A 15557-nucleotide genomic window follows, 5' to 3' on the forward strand; every position below is an offset into this window, starting at 1 on the left:
TACTTTGTAGTTCAACATCCCCTTTTTTCTAAAAAGATACTCACCTTTTATTCGTTTGTTAGGTAGCATATTTTAATTGGAGTAAAATCATTGAACATGCAGTGTGTTGAATTATTCATTCACCGTTCAAGAATAAATGTTGACCCAATTCACTTCTTTATTAATTTTTATTTATAAAATTAGGCATATTATTTAAAATATATGATTAAATTAAATGATTAATATATACTTTACCAAAAAAATAATTAATATATAAATAGATTAGTTAAATGTCACCTATAATTATAATTATCCGTAACTAAATGAATCCGTGTACGAAAGTTATTTTCCATGTTTATAGATATATATCTTGATTTTAAATCATTACGTTGTATTACGTTTTTGAAGTTGCAGTCCGAAACAATATAATCACTCTTATTAGAGATAAGTTTAAAGAGTGAAAGTAGGTAACTTTATAGAACAATCTCATTTTTTTTGGAAATAATTTTTACACTCCAGATAATTATGTGAAATTAGTACATGCACACTCCGATTACAGAGTGCTCTGTATAGTAGACGCGAGAAAAGTAATTATTCATGAGTAAAAAATAGAGTCACAAACACTATCTACTTCAGTTATAAGTCACAATCGATGTTGAAAGAAATAAAAAAAAAACTGAAACACAATTTTTTACCGCAGTTCTTAAAGGAATCGATATAAAAAATATTTTCTACATTGGTGTGAATATCAATTTTTTTACCTTGCCTTCAAATTTTTTTAAAAATAATAAAAAATAAAATAATAAAATCGTTTTACAAAAAAATAAAAAATTTAAAAGAAAAAGAATTTGGTTTGGAAAAAGAAAGCCCAGCACTATACCTCAATATTAAACATCTTTTAAGCATGGAAATGGAAATACTCAGAATTTTTAGCTCTTTGCAAGAAAATCCTAAACAATCCATATAAATACGCAAGTAAGGGATTTGAGATGAGGAACTTTTCAGAAACGAGAAAAATTTTAAGAGCTGCGAAATATTTTAAAAAAAAGGGGAGAGGAGAGAGGAGTAGGAATGGTAATGGGTAGGGTATGGGTAAGGTACTATAGTACCCATCTCTATACCCACGTTTTAAAAAAAATACCCATACACAGTCCTATACCGGCGTGGGTATGAACATTAATCCTCGTACCCGGACCCTCTGGGTACCCGCATACCCATCTTGTACCCATTACCCGCGCTTGTTTGAAAAAAATATATTTATAAAGAAAAATATGTTTATATAACTTCACATAAGTAGCATAATAATACAAAAAATTTAATATGTAGTTGCCGAACAAAGTATAAACATAGATAGAAAAACAAATATTCAAAGATCATAAGTGCTAAATGTATCTTAATATAATAATTTTCTAAACTAAAATTCTTAGAAACAATAAGCGAAACTAAACACACAAATTTTTTGTCAGTGATAACCCTATCTTGTGTGAGATTCAATCGACCGGGAATATCAGAGCAACAACAAAATAGATTTACATAATATGTGTCCCTTCGTGTGGGATCACTTAATGACCTCTTGTGGCGGTATTGACAACTAACTCTAATGAATAACGTTTTATACTTGTTAGGTTTTAATGAGACAGACATTGAGAATGAGAATAAAGTTAAAGTAGAGAAGTTCAAGTATTAACACGAAAAGTGGATCAATAAAATATTTTTTTTAACTTTTAAATTTGAAATTGTAAGAAAAATAATAGATTTAATTAAAATAATATAATATAATTAATATATATATATATATATATATATATATTAATACTAATATTTTTAACTCATATACTATACGAAAGTATTTTGTCAAAGATACAAATTTTTAAAAAATTATTTTAATGAATTAAATATTTATAATATATATAAATTTTAAAAGAAAGAATTTGAATAAAAAATAAATGGTCACAATAAAATCTTATAATAAAGAAATATATTTGTATATTAAAAAAAATTTACTTTTTTATCTGAAGAAAAAATTAACAAATAAAATTAACAATAATATTTTATATTTTATATCTTTTCAAAAATTTCTTTGAATGTGAATAAATAGTAAGAATAATATTATTTAGATTCAATATATTATAGTTGTGCTTGTAATACATATGTTTCATAGAAAAATATTATTTTAAATTAAAATATAAAAAATAAAATTTAAATATTATTAATAAATAATAAGTTTATAGTAATAGTAGGTGATTATAAAATTTATAAAATATTTACAATATATTTATTTTTTATCATTCATTTTATGATTTAAATATCAATATAATTTTATTAACAAAAATATTTGTGTGAAAAATATTTTATGTGTATCATATATAAATAATATTTAAAAAAAAGTCAATCTCATATTAACTATGTAATAATTAAATTGTATTAGCCTAATTAAATGATATAAAATAGTAAATAAATTTTTTATTAAAAATATAAACCAAAATAAATTTTTTGGTTTACTTTATTATTAAATATATTTTTATATTAATCTTATATAACTTCACATAAGTAATATAACAATACAAAAAATTCAATACATAATTGTTGAAACATATATATATATATATATATATATATATATATGCGGGTATGGGCAGGGTGGGTACTTAAATACCCATACCCGCACCCATCCCTATTAAAATTTACGGGTTTTTACCCACACCCATACCCATACCTATATAACGTGTAAATACTCTACCCATTGTAGGTAAATTTTGCGGGTGCCCATCGGGTACTTTATCCATTGTCATCCCTAGAGAGGAGGCGACAACTAATTTTCGGAGAGGGAGCAAAAAATTTTAGAAGCAGAAGATTTAGAATAGAGGAAGGAGATGAAAATAGAGTAAAAGAAAATAAACAAAAAATAGAAGAAGAAATCAGAGAGGAAGAGAAATCTCATTTTTCTGCCATATTGCTGTCTTCTGTTGCTAGACCAGGTTTTGCCTTCTCCTCTTAGCATAAGACTCATCTATCTATCGCTGCAAAGCTTGATTTCTTTTTTCTACTATGTATGGATGCAAAAAATGAAGTAAAGAAAGATAATCGATGCAGTTATACAATAGTTAATTGTTGTTTGTTTTTGTTTGTTTATTTATTTATTTAAAAAAATTATAACATAAGTAGAAAAAATAAAAAGGTAAACCAAGCGTAAGGCTCGATACTTGCAGCAAATAAAACTTTCAAATCAAACATTTCAAATAAAGAAAGGGGTTACAAATTTCATCAAACAGTTGCTACAGGACTTATTCAAATACAACAGTTTTCAAATAATATTCTAAGTCCTATAGCAGTTCCATCCACCCTTTCACTGAGTTTGGTTCTGATCATCTTGATTACCTGAAAAATAAATGTAAGGGTGAGTACTCTACACTACCCAAAGACACACAATCAACATAGAGTCTCACCTCCAGAACATTTCCAATATATTAAACAAACACAATCACAAGCAGCATTATCATACAACTCATGTCAATGTAACACCCATGCACTCACGGCATCGACAGCATTTCACGTCCATAAGTACAATATATATACCCATACATATGCGCGCCAACCAACTGTGATCACAGATTTACACCATGAATGGTCGCCGGTTACCCCGGCCTCACCACTCTCTCCTCCGCAAAGTATTTCTACCGTCTTCATCTTCCACACCCCCAATGTATTGCTGAACCATTCACAGCACATTACAACAGTGCTACACACCCCATTCACATACATATTCCATTCACACATGCAATAATCATGCCTACACACGGCACACAGCCCACATTGCATTCAAATACACGGCACTAGGCCTACATTCATTTCACAACATACGGCACATAGCCTTCATTTATTCACAATCTCATTAATTCATCGATCAATGGCATTCCATCACACACAATCACCCTTTCGGGGTCCAATTATTCTATCCCTCATCACATTGCATATCAATTTCCATCAAACACACGATTTCTATCTTCTATCTCAGCCACATTGCATTAATCAGCAAAACACACAAGAATTACAATACATTGAGATAGGGTAGAGTCCCCCCTTACCTTGGATTGACGACCCACACTCGGATTCGACCACGGACCTGCTCCCTACACAGATTTCGGCCTAAAACACATGGAAGAACTCCATGAGAACCCCAAGAAACCGAGAAATAGAGAAATGGGGATGAGAAATAGAACCCTAACCATTAAAACTCACTTCCAAGCATTTTCACACGGATTCAACCTTTAATCGATCTCCCGAACGGCTTTGGAGGCAATTTATCGATGGAATAGGACTTTGGGTCAAGAGAATTGAAGAGATTTGGGAGCGAATTTGAGAAATGAATCTCAAAACCCTAAACCCCCTTTTAAAACCCCTCTAATCGCGACACTCTCGCTACAGCTCGCTGCAGCGACACGCCCTCACGTTGCAGCAAAAATATCAGACGAAAATGCACCCTGTTTTCTGCAGAATCTCGCTACAGCGTGACTGCACCCAGAAATGCACCCCAAATTGTCGCTCTTTTTCTACAGCGAGACGTCTCTCGCTACAGTGAGAAAGTGACAGTTTCAGTCCTTCCTCCCAGGGCCCTCTCGCTACAGCGAGAATCCCCTCACTACAGTGAGAACAGCCCAGTAATACGCCCTGCACTTAGGCACTTAGTCTTTTTTCAGCCTATCCAGTCATGCATACTGATGAACGAAAATTTTCTCATTTGCAAAAAGATTTATCGTCAACCTTCATCAAAATATGCAGAAAAATTTAAGTAATCTAGGATGCAAACCTAGGTTGTCTCTAATGACTTTAGTTTGTAACATACATTGAACATTTTGTGAACACTTACTATGAAAGCAATTAAAACAAGGGGTTTTTTATGTGATTCCAATTTTAATGTAAAGGCAAGTGATGAAATTAATGAATTCAATCAATAAAATGTGCAATCCTTAGTTTGTTCATGTAATTCTATCCCTATCTCTCTCAAGATTCAGTACTTTTCCTCTTCCTCTGAATTAGGGTAACTCAAAAAGAAAGAATTAACCTTAAAGTCCAATACGAATTAAGCAATTTACATGGGCTCCAACCCTTTTCCCTAAGATTATGCAACCTTAGAAATTAACTTAGGATTAAGCAAACCAAGTTAAGAATTTCATTAAAACAAATTAGGGTTAATTAAGCAATGTCCCCCTCATTCAAACATTAATTCAATTCAAAGAGTTGGGGAATATAAATTCATAAAGGAAAGGGAATTATATTGACATTCATACCCAGGAATTCAAGAATCCATGAACTCACTAAGGATTACAAGAAAGTTTAGCCCTCCATGAGGATGGGTCTTACAAAATTAAGATGAAAGTTAAAGGAATTCAATGACATCAATGCAAGAATTAAAGGAAAGTAAAGAGAAAATTGAAAATCAAACCCTAAGATTGGCCTTAGCTGTCACCCAAAGATCCTAAGCTCTGCAAAATGCTCCCAAAGTGGCAAAGAATCTAAAAATTATGAAAAGATCCCTACCCTAATTTCTAAAAATCTATATATACTAAGTCTAACATGGCCCATAGTGATCACTCTTTAAACAGGAGTGTTTACGCCCAGCAACTTTAGATTTTTTCCTTTCTGGAGTAATCACTCTCACTTCTGAGAGTGTTTACGCACAGGGCTTGTAACATCCTCATTTTTGCTAAACGATTAATTTATTAATATAGTTCTAAGTTAATATATAGTACTTGATTTTTGAGAAAAATTGGGATAGAATTAGCATGAGATGCTTTAGACAAAATTGTTAGGTATATTTTTAAGAAATTTTTGGTAATTTTTAATTTTAAAATTTTTAAGTTTCAAAAAGTGTCAATTTGTATTGGTTAAAATTGTTGTATAATGCTAAAAATAACATTTTATTTTAAAAAATAACAATAATAATAATAAAAATTATAAAAAAATTTATATTTTATTTATAAATATTATTTGGAATATAAAAATAATTTTTTTTATAATTAATGAGCATTTTTGGATTTTCTGGTTAATTTTACGTAAATTAGGTATATGCTCAAGCAGAAATTTCGTGTAAGAATTTTGGACACCACTAAAGGATCAATAGTGTCAAAAATTATTTTATGATTATATTTAATATATTTCATGATTATTTTTAAATTTTGGGATTTTTATCTAATTATTTCAATTAATTATTAAAAAATTAGTGAAAATTCTAATATTATATTATTATTTTTACTATTTAAGATAAGATCAATTCATCAATTCATCCAATTCACTCTTGGCTGCCGTAAGTGCTCCTCTTCTCCTTCCAAAAGCTTTGAAACTTCTTTGACTCTAATCTTTTGATTTTCCAAGTAAGTTCATTAAAATTTTTTAATATTCCACCTATTTTCATCATTTTGAACACTTTTAACCGATTAATTTTTTTATTTTCTCCCTCTTTTTGGGTGCTGAACAGTGGCATGAGGGTGAGATTTTGTCCAAAAAAATTTTGTTTCTAAATTATGTTTTAATTAGCTTAATCTTTCTATATTTTATAATAAATAATTTTGGTGCTTTTTGTTTTGTTAAAAATACATTTAGGGGTTTAAAACCCTTGGTCTAGAGGTGCTGTCCCAAGAGTGTTATGAAGGGAAAATAATTATTTTTAATCACCTTTAGGCTTATAGTATTCCATTTACATCATAGAAAACAATTGTAAGACCCGTAAGCCATTTTTTGCGAAGATTAGAAAATAATAGTGTCAACTCACTAGTAGTGGGTTGGGTGATTAATGTCTCTTAACATTGATCATGATTATGTGTGACTATTTGATTAGGATCGTGGTTTGAGAAGTGGTGGAAAGAAATCGTTGGTGAGAAAAAAAATCGGTATACACTTCAAGGTAAGGGGGGACATATCTATTTTCATGGGTATAGTATAAAAACGTTGGGAGATGGGTGTTTTATTCCTTGCTATGTATATATGAATTATTTGAAGGAATTTATAATTATTTTCATACTTAGTGTACAATTATTTGATATTCCTTTATGAAATTGATTTTATGTGTGATGATGTTTCTATGATAATTGTTTGTTGAATTCAGTATAAATAATTGATTACCTAAAATACTTGAGGAATGAACTATCATTCATGTGGAGTGAGCATATAGAAGGTCTGTTGAAAGTTGAAAAGAATTGGAGAATTGTGAAATAAAGATATTTTAAAAAAAATCTTCTTTAATTTCAAGTGGTTTGATCAAAATTTATTTAATAGTTTTTATATATTTAAAATATACCTATATACATATTTAAATAATTTAAAGGATTTTAATTTATTTTAAAGTATTATTTTAAATGGGTATTTTGAACTGTGGTGATAATTGGAAAAAGGTATTTAAGAGCCATTGAAATGAAAGAAAAGTTGTGAAATGTGGTGGTGGTGAGATTCTGTTTAAAATTCGAAGTATATTGGAATTTTCTGGCTGTTTTGCAGAGAGAAGAAAATTTGGAATTATCTAAATTATAGAGCAAACTCTGCCGGATTGTTGGTGAAATTTTGAAACATATGTTGTTATTGATTGAAAAGAAATGTTTAATACCTAATTAAAAGACTGAAATTAGGTTCATGCATCATAAGCATGTAATGATGATGGCGTTGGATGGGAAGTATACGAAATCTAGGGGAGACTCCAGGTTAGTCTTGGGAATAGTCGGGTGTGATTGAGCTGGGCAAAGGCCAGGGCTCGCAACCCTGTGCTGTCGGTTCTCACTGCAAAACTGGACTATCCTGACAGAACCTGATGGATTCTCAGAATCAGTTGAGCTATATCTTTGAAACTATCTAATGAGATGGTTATGACTAAGAATGGTTGGTGATAGTGAACTCCTGATCCTTCCTAGAAAGAAAGAAAGAGAAAAAGAAAAAGAAAATGGTTTAGGCCCATATGTATATGTCAGTATAGCAATTAACTAGGTGATGCACAGAATCATACATGGCATGTACATTGCATGTTGAGTTGTTGCTATTTGCTATAATGATTGTAAATATCTTGACGTGTTTTCTACTGTTCTTTGGTTGAAATGGGTTTGTCTCACCCTTGTAGTGGCTATGTGTGTTGTATGTGAATATGTTTAGTAGGTGAGGACACAAATGGCCCGACCACCATACCAGTTCAGTGTCATAGTCAGATATGATCCTGAAAGAAGATGGGCGTACGATTGGGAACGACAACAGTTCACCCATACTGGCACTATTACCTTTTTGTTAGATAGAAATGGACCAGACCCATAGGCATACCCCATCCCCATCAGGGTACCCATGAGACTCACTTTTCCATTTACTCCTAGAGTACTATTAACTTTTGGAGGAAATGGTATTTCTGATAATCATGAGTCTAGGGAGAAAGCTTGTGAGGTCATTTTGTTGTTATTGTCTCTGATATCGTGACCCCACTTTATTTTATATGTAAATCAGCTATGTGCATATGTTTATATGACTGGACGACTGTATATTTTGACAGATGATATGTATATACGTATTTGGATAACTGGTGCAGATGATGTATTTAGTTTCTATTAATGTGAACAGACGTAAACTCATACATGTGGCTTTCTTACTACTTGGATTATATTAATATTATATTTATATTGATGGCGTAATAAGTAGTAAGGGTGTCACATTTAGTGGTATCAGAGCAGTTTGTTCCTATAGGCCTGGGGAAAGGCTTGTCATGCTTGTCTGTGTGCTCTTATGTTACTATTTTCAAAAGAAAGTGGTGATATGAGATTTAGGGCGTGGAGTAATTCCTAGTTTGTTCAGTTTTACTTCACGTATAAGATATTAATTGATTATATGTGTGTACAGAAATCTATGGCTGGACGAGGAAGAGGTAATGCTATCTTGAACCAATTATTAGAACGAATGATGGGAGTTCTAGAAAGGCAAACTGAACCAGTTGGGTATCATGGATTGGAGGCCTTTCGTAAGAATAACCCCTCGCAGTTCACAGGAGGTTTTGATACAGATTGTGCTCAGTTGTGGATTGAGGAGCTTGAAAAGATTTTTGCTGTTATGGAATGCCCTGAGGCAAGCAAGGTTACTTTTGCAACATATATGTTGGTTGGTGAGGCAGAACACTGGTGGAGATATGCTCGTCAGCAAATAGAAGCTGAAGGCAGGGAGATTAATTGGGAATCGTTTAAGCGTTGTTTCCTGGAGAAATATTTTCCAGAAGATTTAAGAAGGAGGAAAGAGGTTGAATTTCTGAACTTGAAGCAGGGAAGTATGACTATAGGAGAGTATGCTGCAAAGTTTGATGAGCTGTCAAAGTTTTGCCCTTACTTTAACAATAATGGAGATGATCGTTCTAGATGCACTAAGTTTGAGAACGGGTTACGTCCAGACATTAAGCTTGCAATTGGCTATCAAGAAATTATTCATTTTCCTACTCTGGTGAATAGATGTCGGATTTATGAGGATGATGCGAAGGCAAAACAGACGCAGTGGAAAAGTTTTGGTCCACAGCGGAATTATCCTAATAGAAGGGGAGATGCTCAAAGGAGAGGGAAACCCTATCAAGTATCACAGAGGTATCAAGGATCTTCGTCAGGGGGTGGAAGGTTTCAAGACTTTGTCGGGAGTTCCAATAGAGTTGGTAACAGTGGTACTCGGTGCTTTATTTGTGGAGGACCACATTTCGCTCGAGAGTGTACAGAAAAGAGCTACGTTTGCTTTAGATGTGGAAAGCAAGGTCATTTCATTCGTGATTGTCCTGAGATGAAGCGAGAGAACAACAACCAGAACAGTCAAGATGGTGATAGCAAAAATAAGAACAACCATCAAGTTGGAAGGCCACGAACTCAAGGGAGAGTTTTTGCGATGACTGGGGAGGAGGCATCTCAGTCTGACACCATGATACAGGGTAAATGTTTCATAAATGGGAACACTTTGAATGTATTGTATGATTTAGTAGCTTCTCACTCTTTTATTTCTGAAGTTTGTGTGAGACAGTTAAATTTACTTGTTACTGTTTTGCCATATGATTTGATTGTTTCTACTCCTGGTAGTAATTCTATTATTACTGCTAGGGTTTGTTTGAATTGTCCCATAATAGTAGAAAACAAAGACCTCTTTGTAAACTTGTTTTGTTTACCCCTTACTGACTTAGAAGTCATTCTAGGAGTAGATTGGTTGTCTGCCAATCATGTTCTATTAGACTGCCATAACAAAACCATCGTCTTTGCTAATCATGTTAAATCATCTCCTGAAAATTTGAGATTTCTATCTGCCAACCAAGTCAATGCTTCTTTGAAAGAAGGAGCTCAAATGTGTATAATGTTACTTTCATTGAAAGGGGAAAAGGAATTTACGATAGAGAACTTGCCGATTGTTTGTGAATTTGCTGAAGTTTTTTCGGAGGATATTCCTGGGTTACCTCCAGAAAGGGAAGTAGAGTTTACTATAGATTTAACCCCTGGAACTGGACCAATCTCTATAGCACCTTATCGAATGTCACCTTTGGAACTAGCTGAATTGAAAAAGCAACTGGAAGAGTTATTGGAGAAACAGTTTGTGCGTCCAAGTGTATCCCCTTGGGGTGCTCCAGTGTTATTAGTTAAGAAGAAAGATGGAACAATGAGGTTATGTGTAGACTATCGTCAATTGAATAAAGTGACTATTAAGAACAAGTATCCACTATCAAGAATAGATGATTTGATGGATCAATTACGAGGAGCAATAGTTTTCTCTAAAATTGATTTGAAATCTGGTTACCATCATATCAGAGTGAAAAAAGAAGATATTCCAAAAACTGCTTTTAGAACACGCTATGGCCATTATGAATACCTAGTGATGCCATTTGGTGTAACTAACGCACCTGCAGTGTTTATGGATTACATGAATCGGATTTTTCATCCGTATTTGGATAATTTTGTAGTTGTTTTTATTGATGATATTCTAATATATTCCAAGAATCATGAGGAGCATGCAGACCATCTTCGTGTGGTATTGGAAATTTTAAGAAAGAAACAGTTATATGCCAAGCTTTCCAAGTGTGAATTTTGGTTAACAGAAGTGAGTTATTTAGGGCATGTAATCAGTAAAGATGGAATTTCTGTAGATCTTTCTAAGGTTGAAACTGTTTTACAGTGGGCTAGACCAAAAACAATTACTGAGATCCGGAGTTTCTTAGGATTGGCAGGTTATTATCGGAGATTTATTGAAGGATTTTCAAAGTTGGCATTGCCTTTGACTACATTGACTCACAAAGGACAACCGTTTGTTTGGACTAGTCAGTGCGAAGATAATTTCCAAGAATTGAAGAATAGATTGACTTCTGCTCCTGTATTAATACTTCCAAACCCTTATGAGAATTTTGAAGTTTATTGTGATGCGTCAAGGCAAGGATTAGGATGTGTGTTGATGCAGAATAGGAATGTAGTAGCTTATGCTTCAAGGCAATTGAGACCACATGAGGTGAATTATCCTACGCATGATCTAGAGCTTGCTGCTGTAGTTTTTGCATTGAAGATTTGGAGACATTATTTGTATGGTGCTAAATTTGAGGTTTTTAGTGACCATAAGAGTCTTAAGTATCTGTTTGACCAGAAGGAATTGAATATGAGGCAGCGCCGATGGATTGAATTCTTAAAAGATTATGACTTTGAACTTCAATACCATCTTGGAAAAGCAAATGTTGTAGCAGATGCATTAAGCAGAAAATCTTTACAAGTGTCAACTATGATGATTCGGGAATTGGAATTGGTGGAGTAGATTAGAGATCTAAATGTGGCCATGGAACTTAGTTCAAAAAGTCTTAAATTTGGAATATTGAAGGTCACTAGTGAATTTTTAGAACAGATTCGCATAGCTCAGCAAGAAGATGCAATCATACAAGAGAAGAGAGCATTAATGATTCAAGGCAGAGAAAAAAATTTTCAGGAAGGTACTAATGGAATTTTGAGATTCCGAAGAAGAATCTGTATTCCACAAAATGAAGAACTTCATAAGATGATTTTGGAAGAAGCCCATAAAAGTAAATTAAGCATTCACCCAGGTACCACTAAGATGTACCAAGATTTGAAGGAATTATTTTGGTGGCCTGGAATGAAAAAAGCCATAGCAGAATATGTGGCATATTGCTTGGTATGTCAAAAGGCGAAAGTTGAACATCAGAGACCCTCTGGGATGTTGCAATCTTTGGATATTCCTGAATGGAAATGCGACAGTATTGCAATGAATTTTGTGAGTGGATTACCGAGAACATCTGCAAGTCATAATGCGATATGGGTAATTATTGACAGATTGACCAAGTCTGCCCATTTTCTACCCATTAATGTTGGTTATTCATTAGAAAAGTTGGCCCAGTTATATATCAAAGAAATAGTACGACTAAATGGTGTACCATCAAGCATAGTATCAGATAGAGACCCTAGATTTACTTCAAGGTTTTGGGAAAAGTTACAAAAGGCATTGGGAACGAAGCTCAGATTTAGTTCAGCATATTATCCCCAGACTGATGGACAATCAGAGAGAACTATTCAATCGCTTGAAGACCTTCTCAGAGCTTGTGTAATGGAGTATAAAGGCATCTGGGATCAATTCTTACATTTGATTGAATTTACTTACAACAATCGTTTTCACTCAAGTATCGGGATGGCGCCGTTTGAAGTGTTATATGGTCGAAAGTGCAGAACACCTCTATGTTGGTATGAAACAGGAGAGAATTTGACTTTGGGACCTGAGGTGATTCAGCTGACTACGGAGAAAATTAAAATGATCCAAGAGAAAATGAGAACGGCACAAAGTAGACAGAAAAGTTACTATGATAGAAGAAGGAAGCCATTAGAATTTCAAGAAGGTGACCATGTGTTTCTAAAAGTTACACCTACCATAGGAGTTGGAAGAGCTATGAAATCTCGAAAGCTTACACCTAAAATTATTGGTCCTTACCAAATTCTGAAAAAGATTGGCCTCGTGGCTTACCAAGTTGCCTTACCCCCGTTTCTCTCTAATCTCCATAATGTTTTTCATGTCTCCCAACTGAGAAAATATATCCATGATCCATCCCATGTCCTTGAACCTGAGATGATACCACTAAAGGACAATCTTACTTATGAAACATCACCCGTACGTATTGTGGATCAACGAGTAAAACATCTACGGGGAAAAGACATTTTGCTTGTAAAAGTGGTATGGAGTCAAACTGATGATGAAGATGCTACGTGGGAGCTAGAGAGCAAAATGAGGAATTCTCACCCCTACCTTTTTTCTTAAGGTGCGTAAATTTCGGGGACGAAATTTCTTTGAGGGGAGAAGAGATGTAACATCCTCGTTTTTGCTAAACGATTAATTTATAAATATAGTTCTAAGTTAATATATAGTACTTGATTTTTGGAAAAAAATGGGATAGAATTAGCATGAGATGCTTTAGACAAAATTGTTAGGTATATTTTTAAGAAATATTTGGTAATTTTTAATTTTAAAATTTTTAAGTTTCAAAAAGTGTCAATTTGTATTGGTTAAAATTGCTGTATAATGCTAAAAATAACATTTTATTTTAAAAAATACCAATAATAATAATAAAAATTATAAAAAATTTATATTTTATTTATAAATATTATTTGGAATATAAAAATAATTTTTTTTGTAATTAATGAGCATTTTTGGATTTTTTGGTTAATTTTACGTATATTAGTTATATGCTCAAGCAGAAATTTCGTGTAAAAATTTTGGACACCAACTAAAGGATCAATAGTGTCAAAAATTATTTTATAATTATGTTTAATATATTTCATGATTATTTTTAAATTTTGGGATTTTTATCTAATTATTTCAATTAATTATTAAAAAATTAGTGAAAATTCTAATATTATATTATTATTTTTACTATTTAAGATAAGATCAATTCATCAATTCATCCAATTCACTCTTGGCTGCCGTAAGTGCTCCTCTTCTCCTTCCAAAAGATTTGAAACTTCTTTGGCTCTAATCTTTTGATTTTCCAAGTAAGTTCATTAAAATTTTTTAATATTCCATCTATTTTCATCATTTTGAACACTTTTAACCGATTAATTTTTTTATTTTCTCCCTCTTTTTGGGTGCTGAACAGTGTCATGAGGGTGAGATTTTGTCCAAAAAAATTTTGTTTCTAAATTATGTTTTAATTAGCTTAATCTTTCTATATTTTATAATAAATAATTTTGGTGCTTTTTGTTTTGTTAAAAATAAATTTGGGGGTTTAAAACCCTTGGTCTAGAGGTGCTGTCCCAAGAGTGTTATGAAGGGAAAATAATTATTTTTAATCACCTTTAGGCTTATAGTATTCCATTTACATCATAGAAAACAATTGTAAGACCCGTAAGCCATTTTTTGCGAAGATTAGAAAATGATAGTTTCAACTCACTAGTAGTAGGTTGGGTGATTAATGCCTCTTAACATTGATCATGATTATGTGTGACTATTTGGTTAGGATCGTGGTTTGAGAAGTGGTGGAAAGAAATCGTTAGTCAGAAAAAAAATCGGTATACACTTCAAGGTAAGGGAGGACATATCTATTTTCTCGGGTATAGTAGAAAAACGTTGGGAGATGGGTGTTTTATTCCTTGCTATGTATATATGAATTATTTGAAGGAATTTATAATTATTTCCATACTTAGTGTACAGTTGTTTGATATTCCTTTTTGAAATTGATTTTATGTGTGATGATGTTTCAATGATAATTGTTTGTTGAATTCAGTATAAATAATTGATTACCTAAAATACTTGAGGAATGAACTATCATTCATGTGGAGTGAGCATATAGAAGGTCTGTTGAAAGTTGAAAAGAATTGGAGAATTGCGAAATAAAGATATTTTAAAAAAAAATCTTCTTTAATTTCAAGTGGTTTGATCAGAATTTATTTAATAGTTTTTATATATTTAAAATATACCTATATACATATTTAAATAATTTAAAGGATTTTAATTCATTTGAAAGTATTATTTTAAATGGGTATTTTGAAATGTGGTGATAATTGGAAAAAGGTATTTAAGAGCCATTGAAATAAAAGAAAAGTTGTGAAATGTGGTGGTGGTGAGACTCTGTTTAAAATTTGAAGTATATTGGAATTTTCTGGCTGTTTTGCAGAGAGAAGAAAATTTGGAATTATCTAAATTATAGAGCAAACTCTGCCGGATTGTTGGTGAAATTTTGAAACATATGTTGTTATTGATTGAAAAGAAATGTTTAATACCTAATTAAAAGACTGAAATTAGGTTCATGCATCATAAGCATGTAATGATGATGGCGTTGGATGGGAAGTATACGAAATCTAGGGGAGACTCCAGGTTAGTCTTGGGGATAGTCGGGTGTGATTGAGCTGGGCAAAGGCCAGGGCTCGCAACCCTGTGCTGTCGGTTCTCACTGCAAAACTGGACTATCCTGACAGAACCTGATGGATTCTCAGAATCAGTTGAGCTATATCTTTGAAACTATCTAATGAGATGGTTATGACCAAGAATGGTTGGTGATAGTGAACTCTTGATCCTTCCTAGAAAGAAAGAAAGAGAAAAAGAAAAAGAAAATGGTTTGGGCCCACATG

This window comes from Abrus precatorius, unplaced genomic scaffold (genome assembly GCF_003935025.1).
Source record: "Abrus precatorius isolate BTA unplaced genomic scaffold, Abrus_2018 Scaffold7, whole genome shotgun sequence".
Lineage (NCBI taxonomy): Eukaryota > Viridiplantae > Streptophyta > Magnoliopsida > Fabales > Fabaceae > Abrus > Abrus precatorius.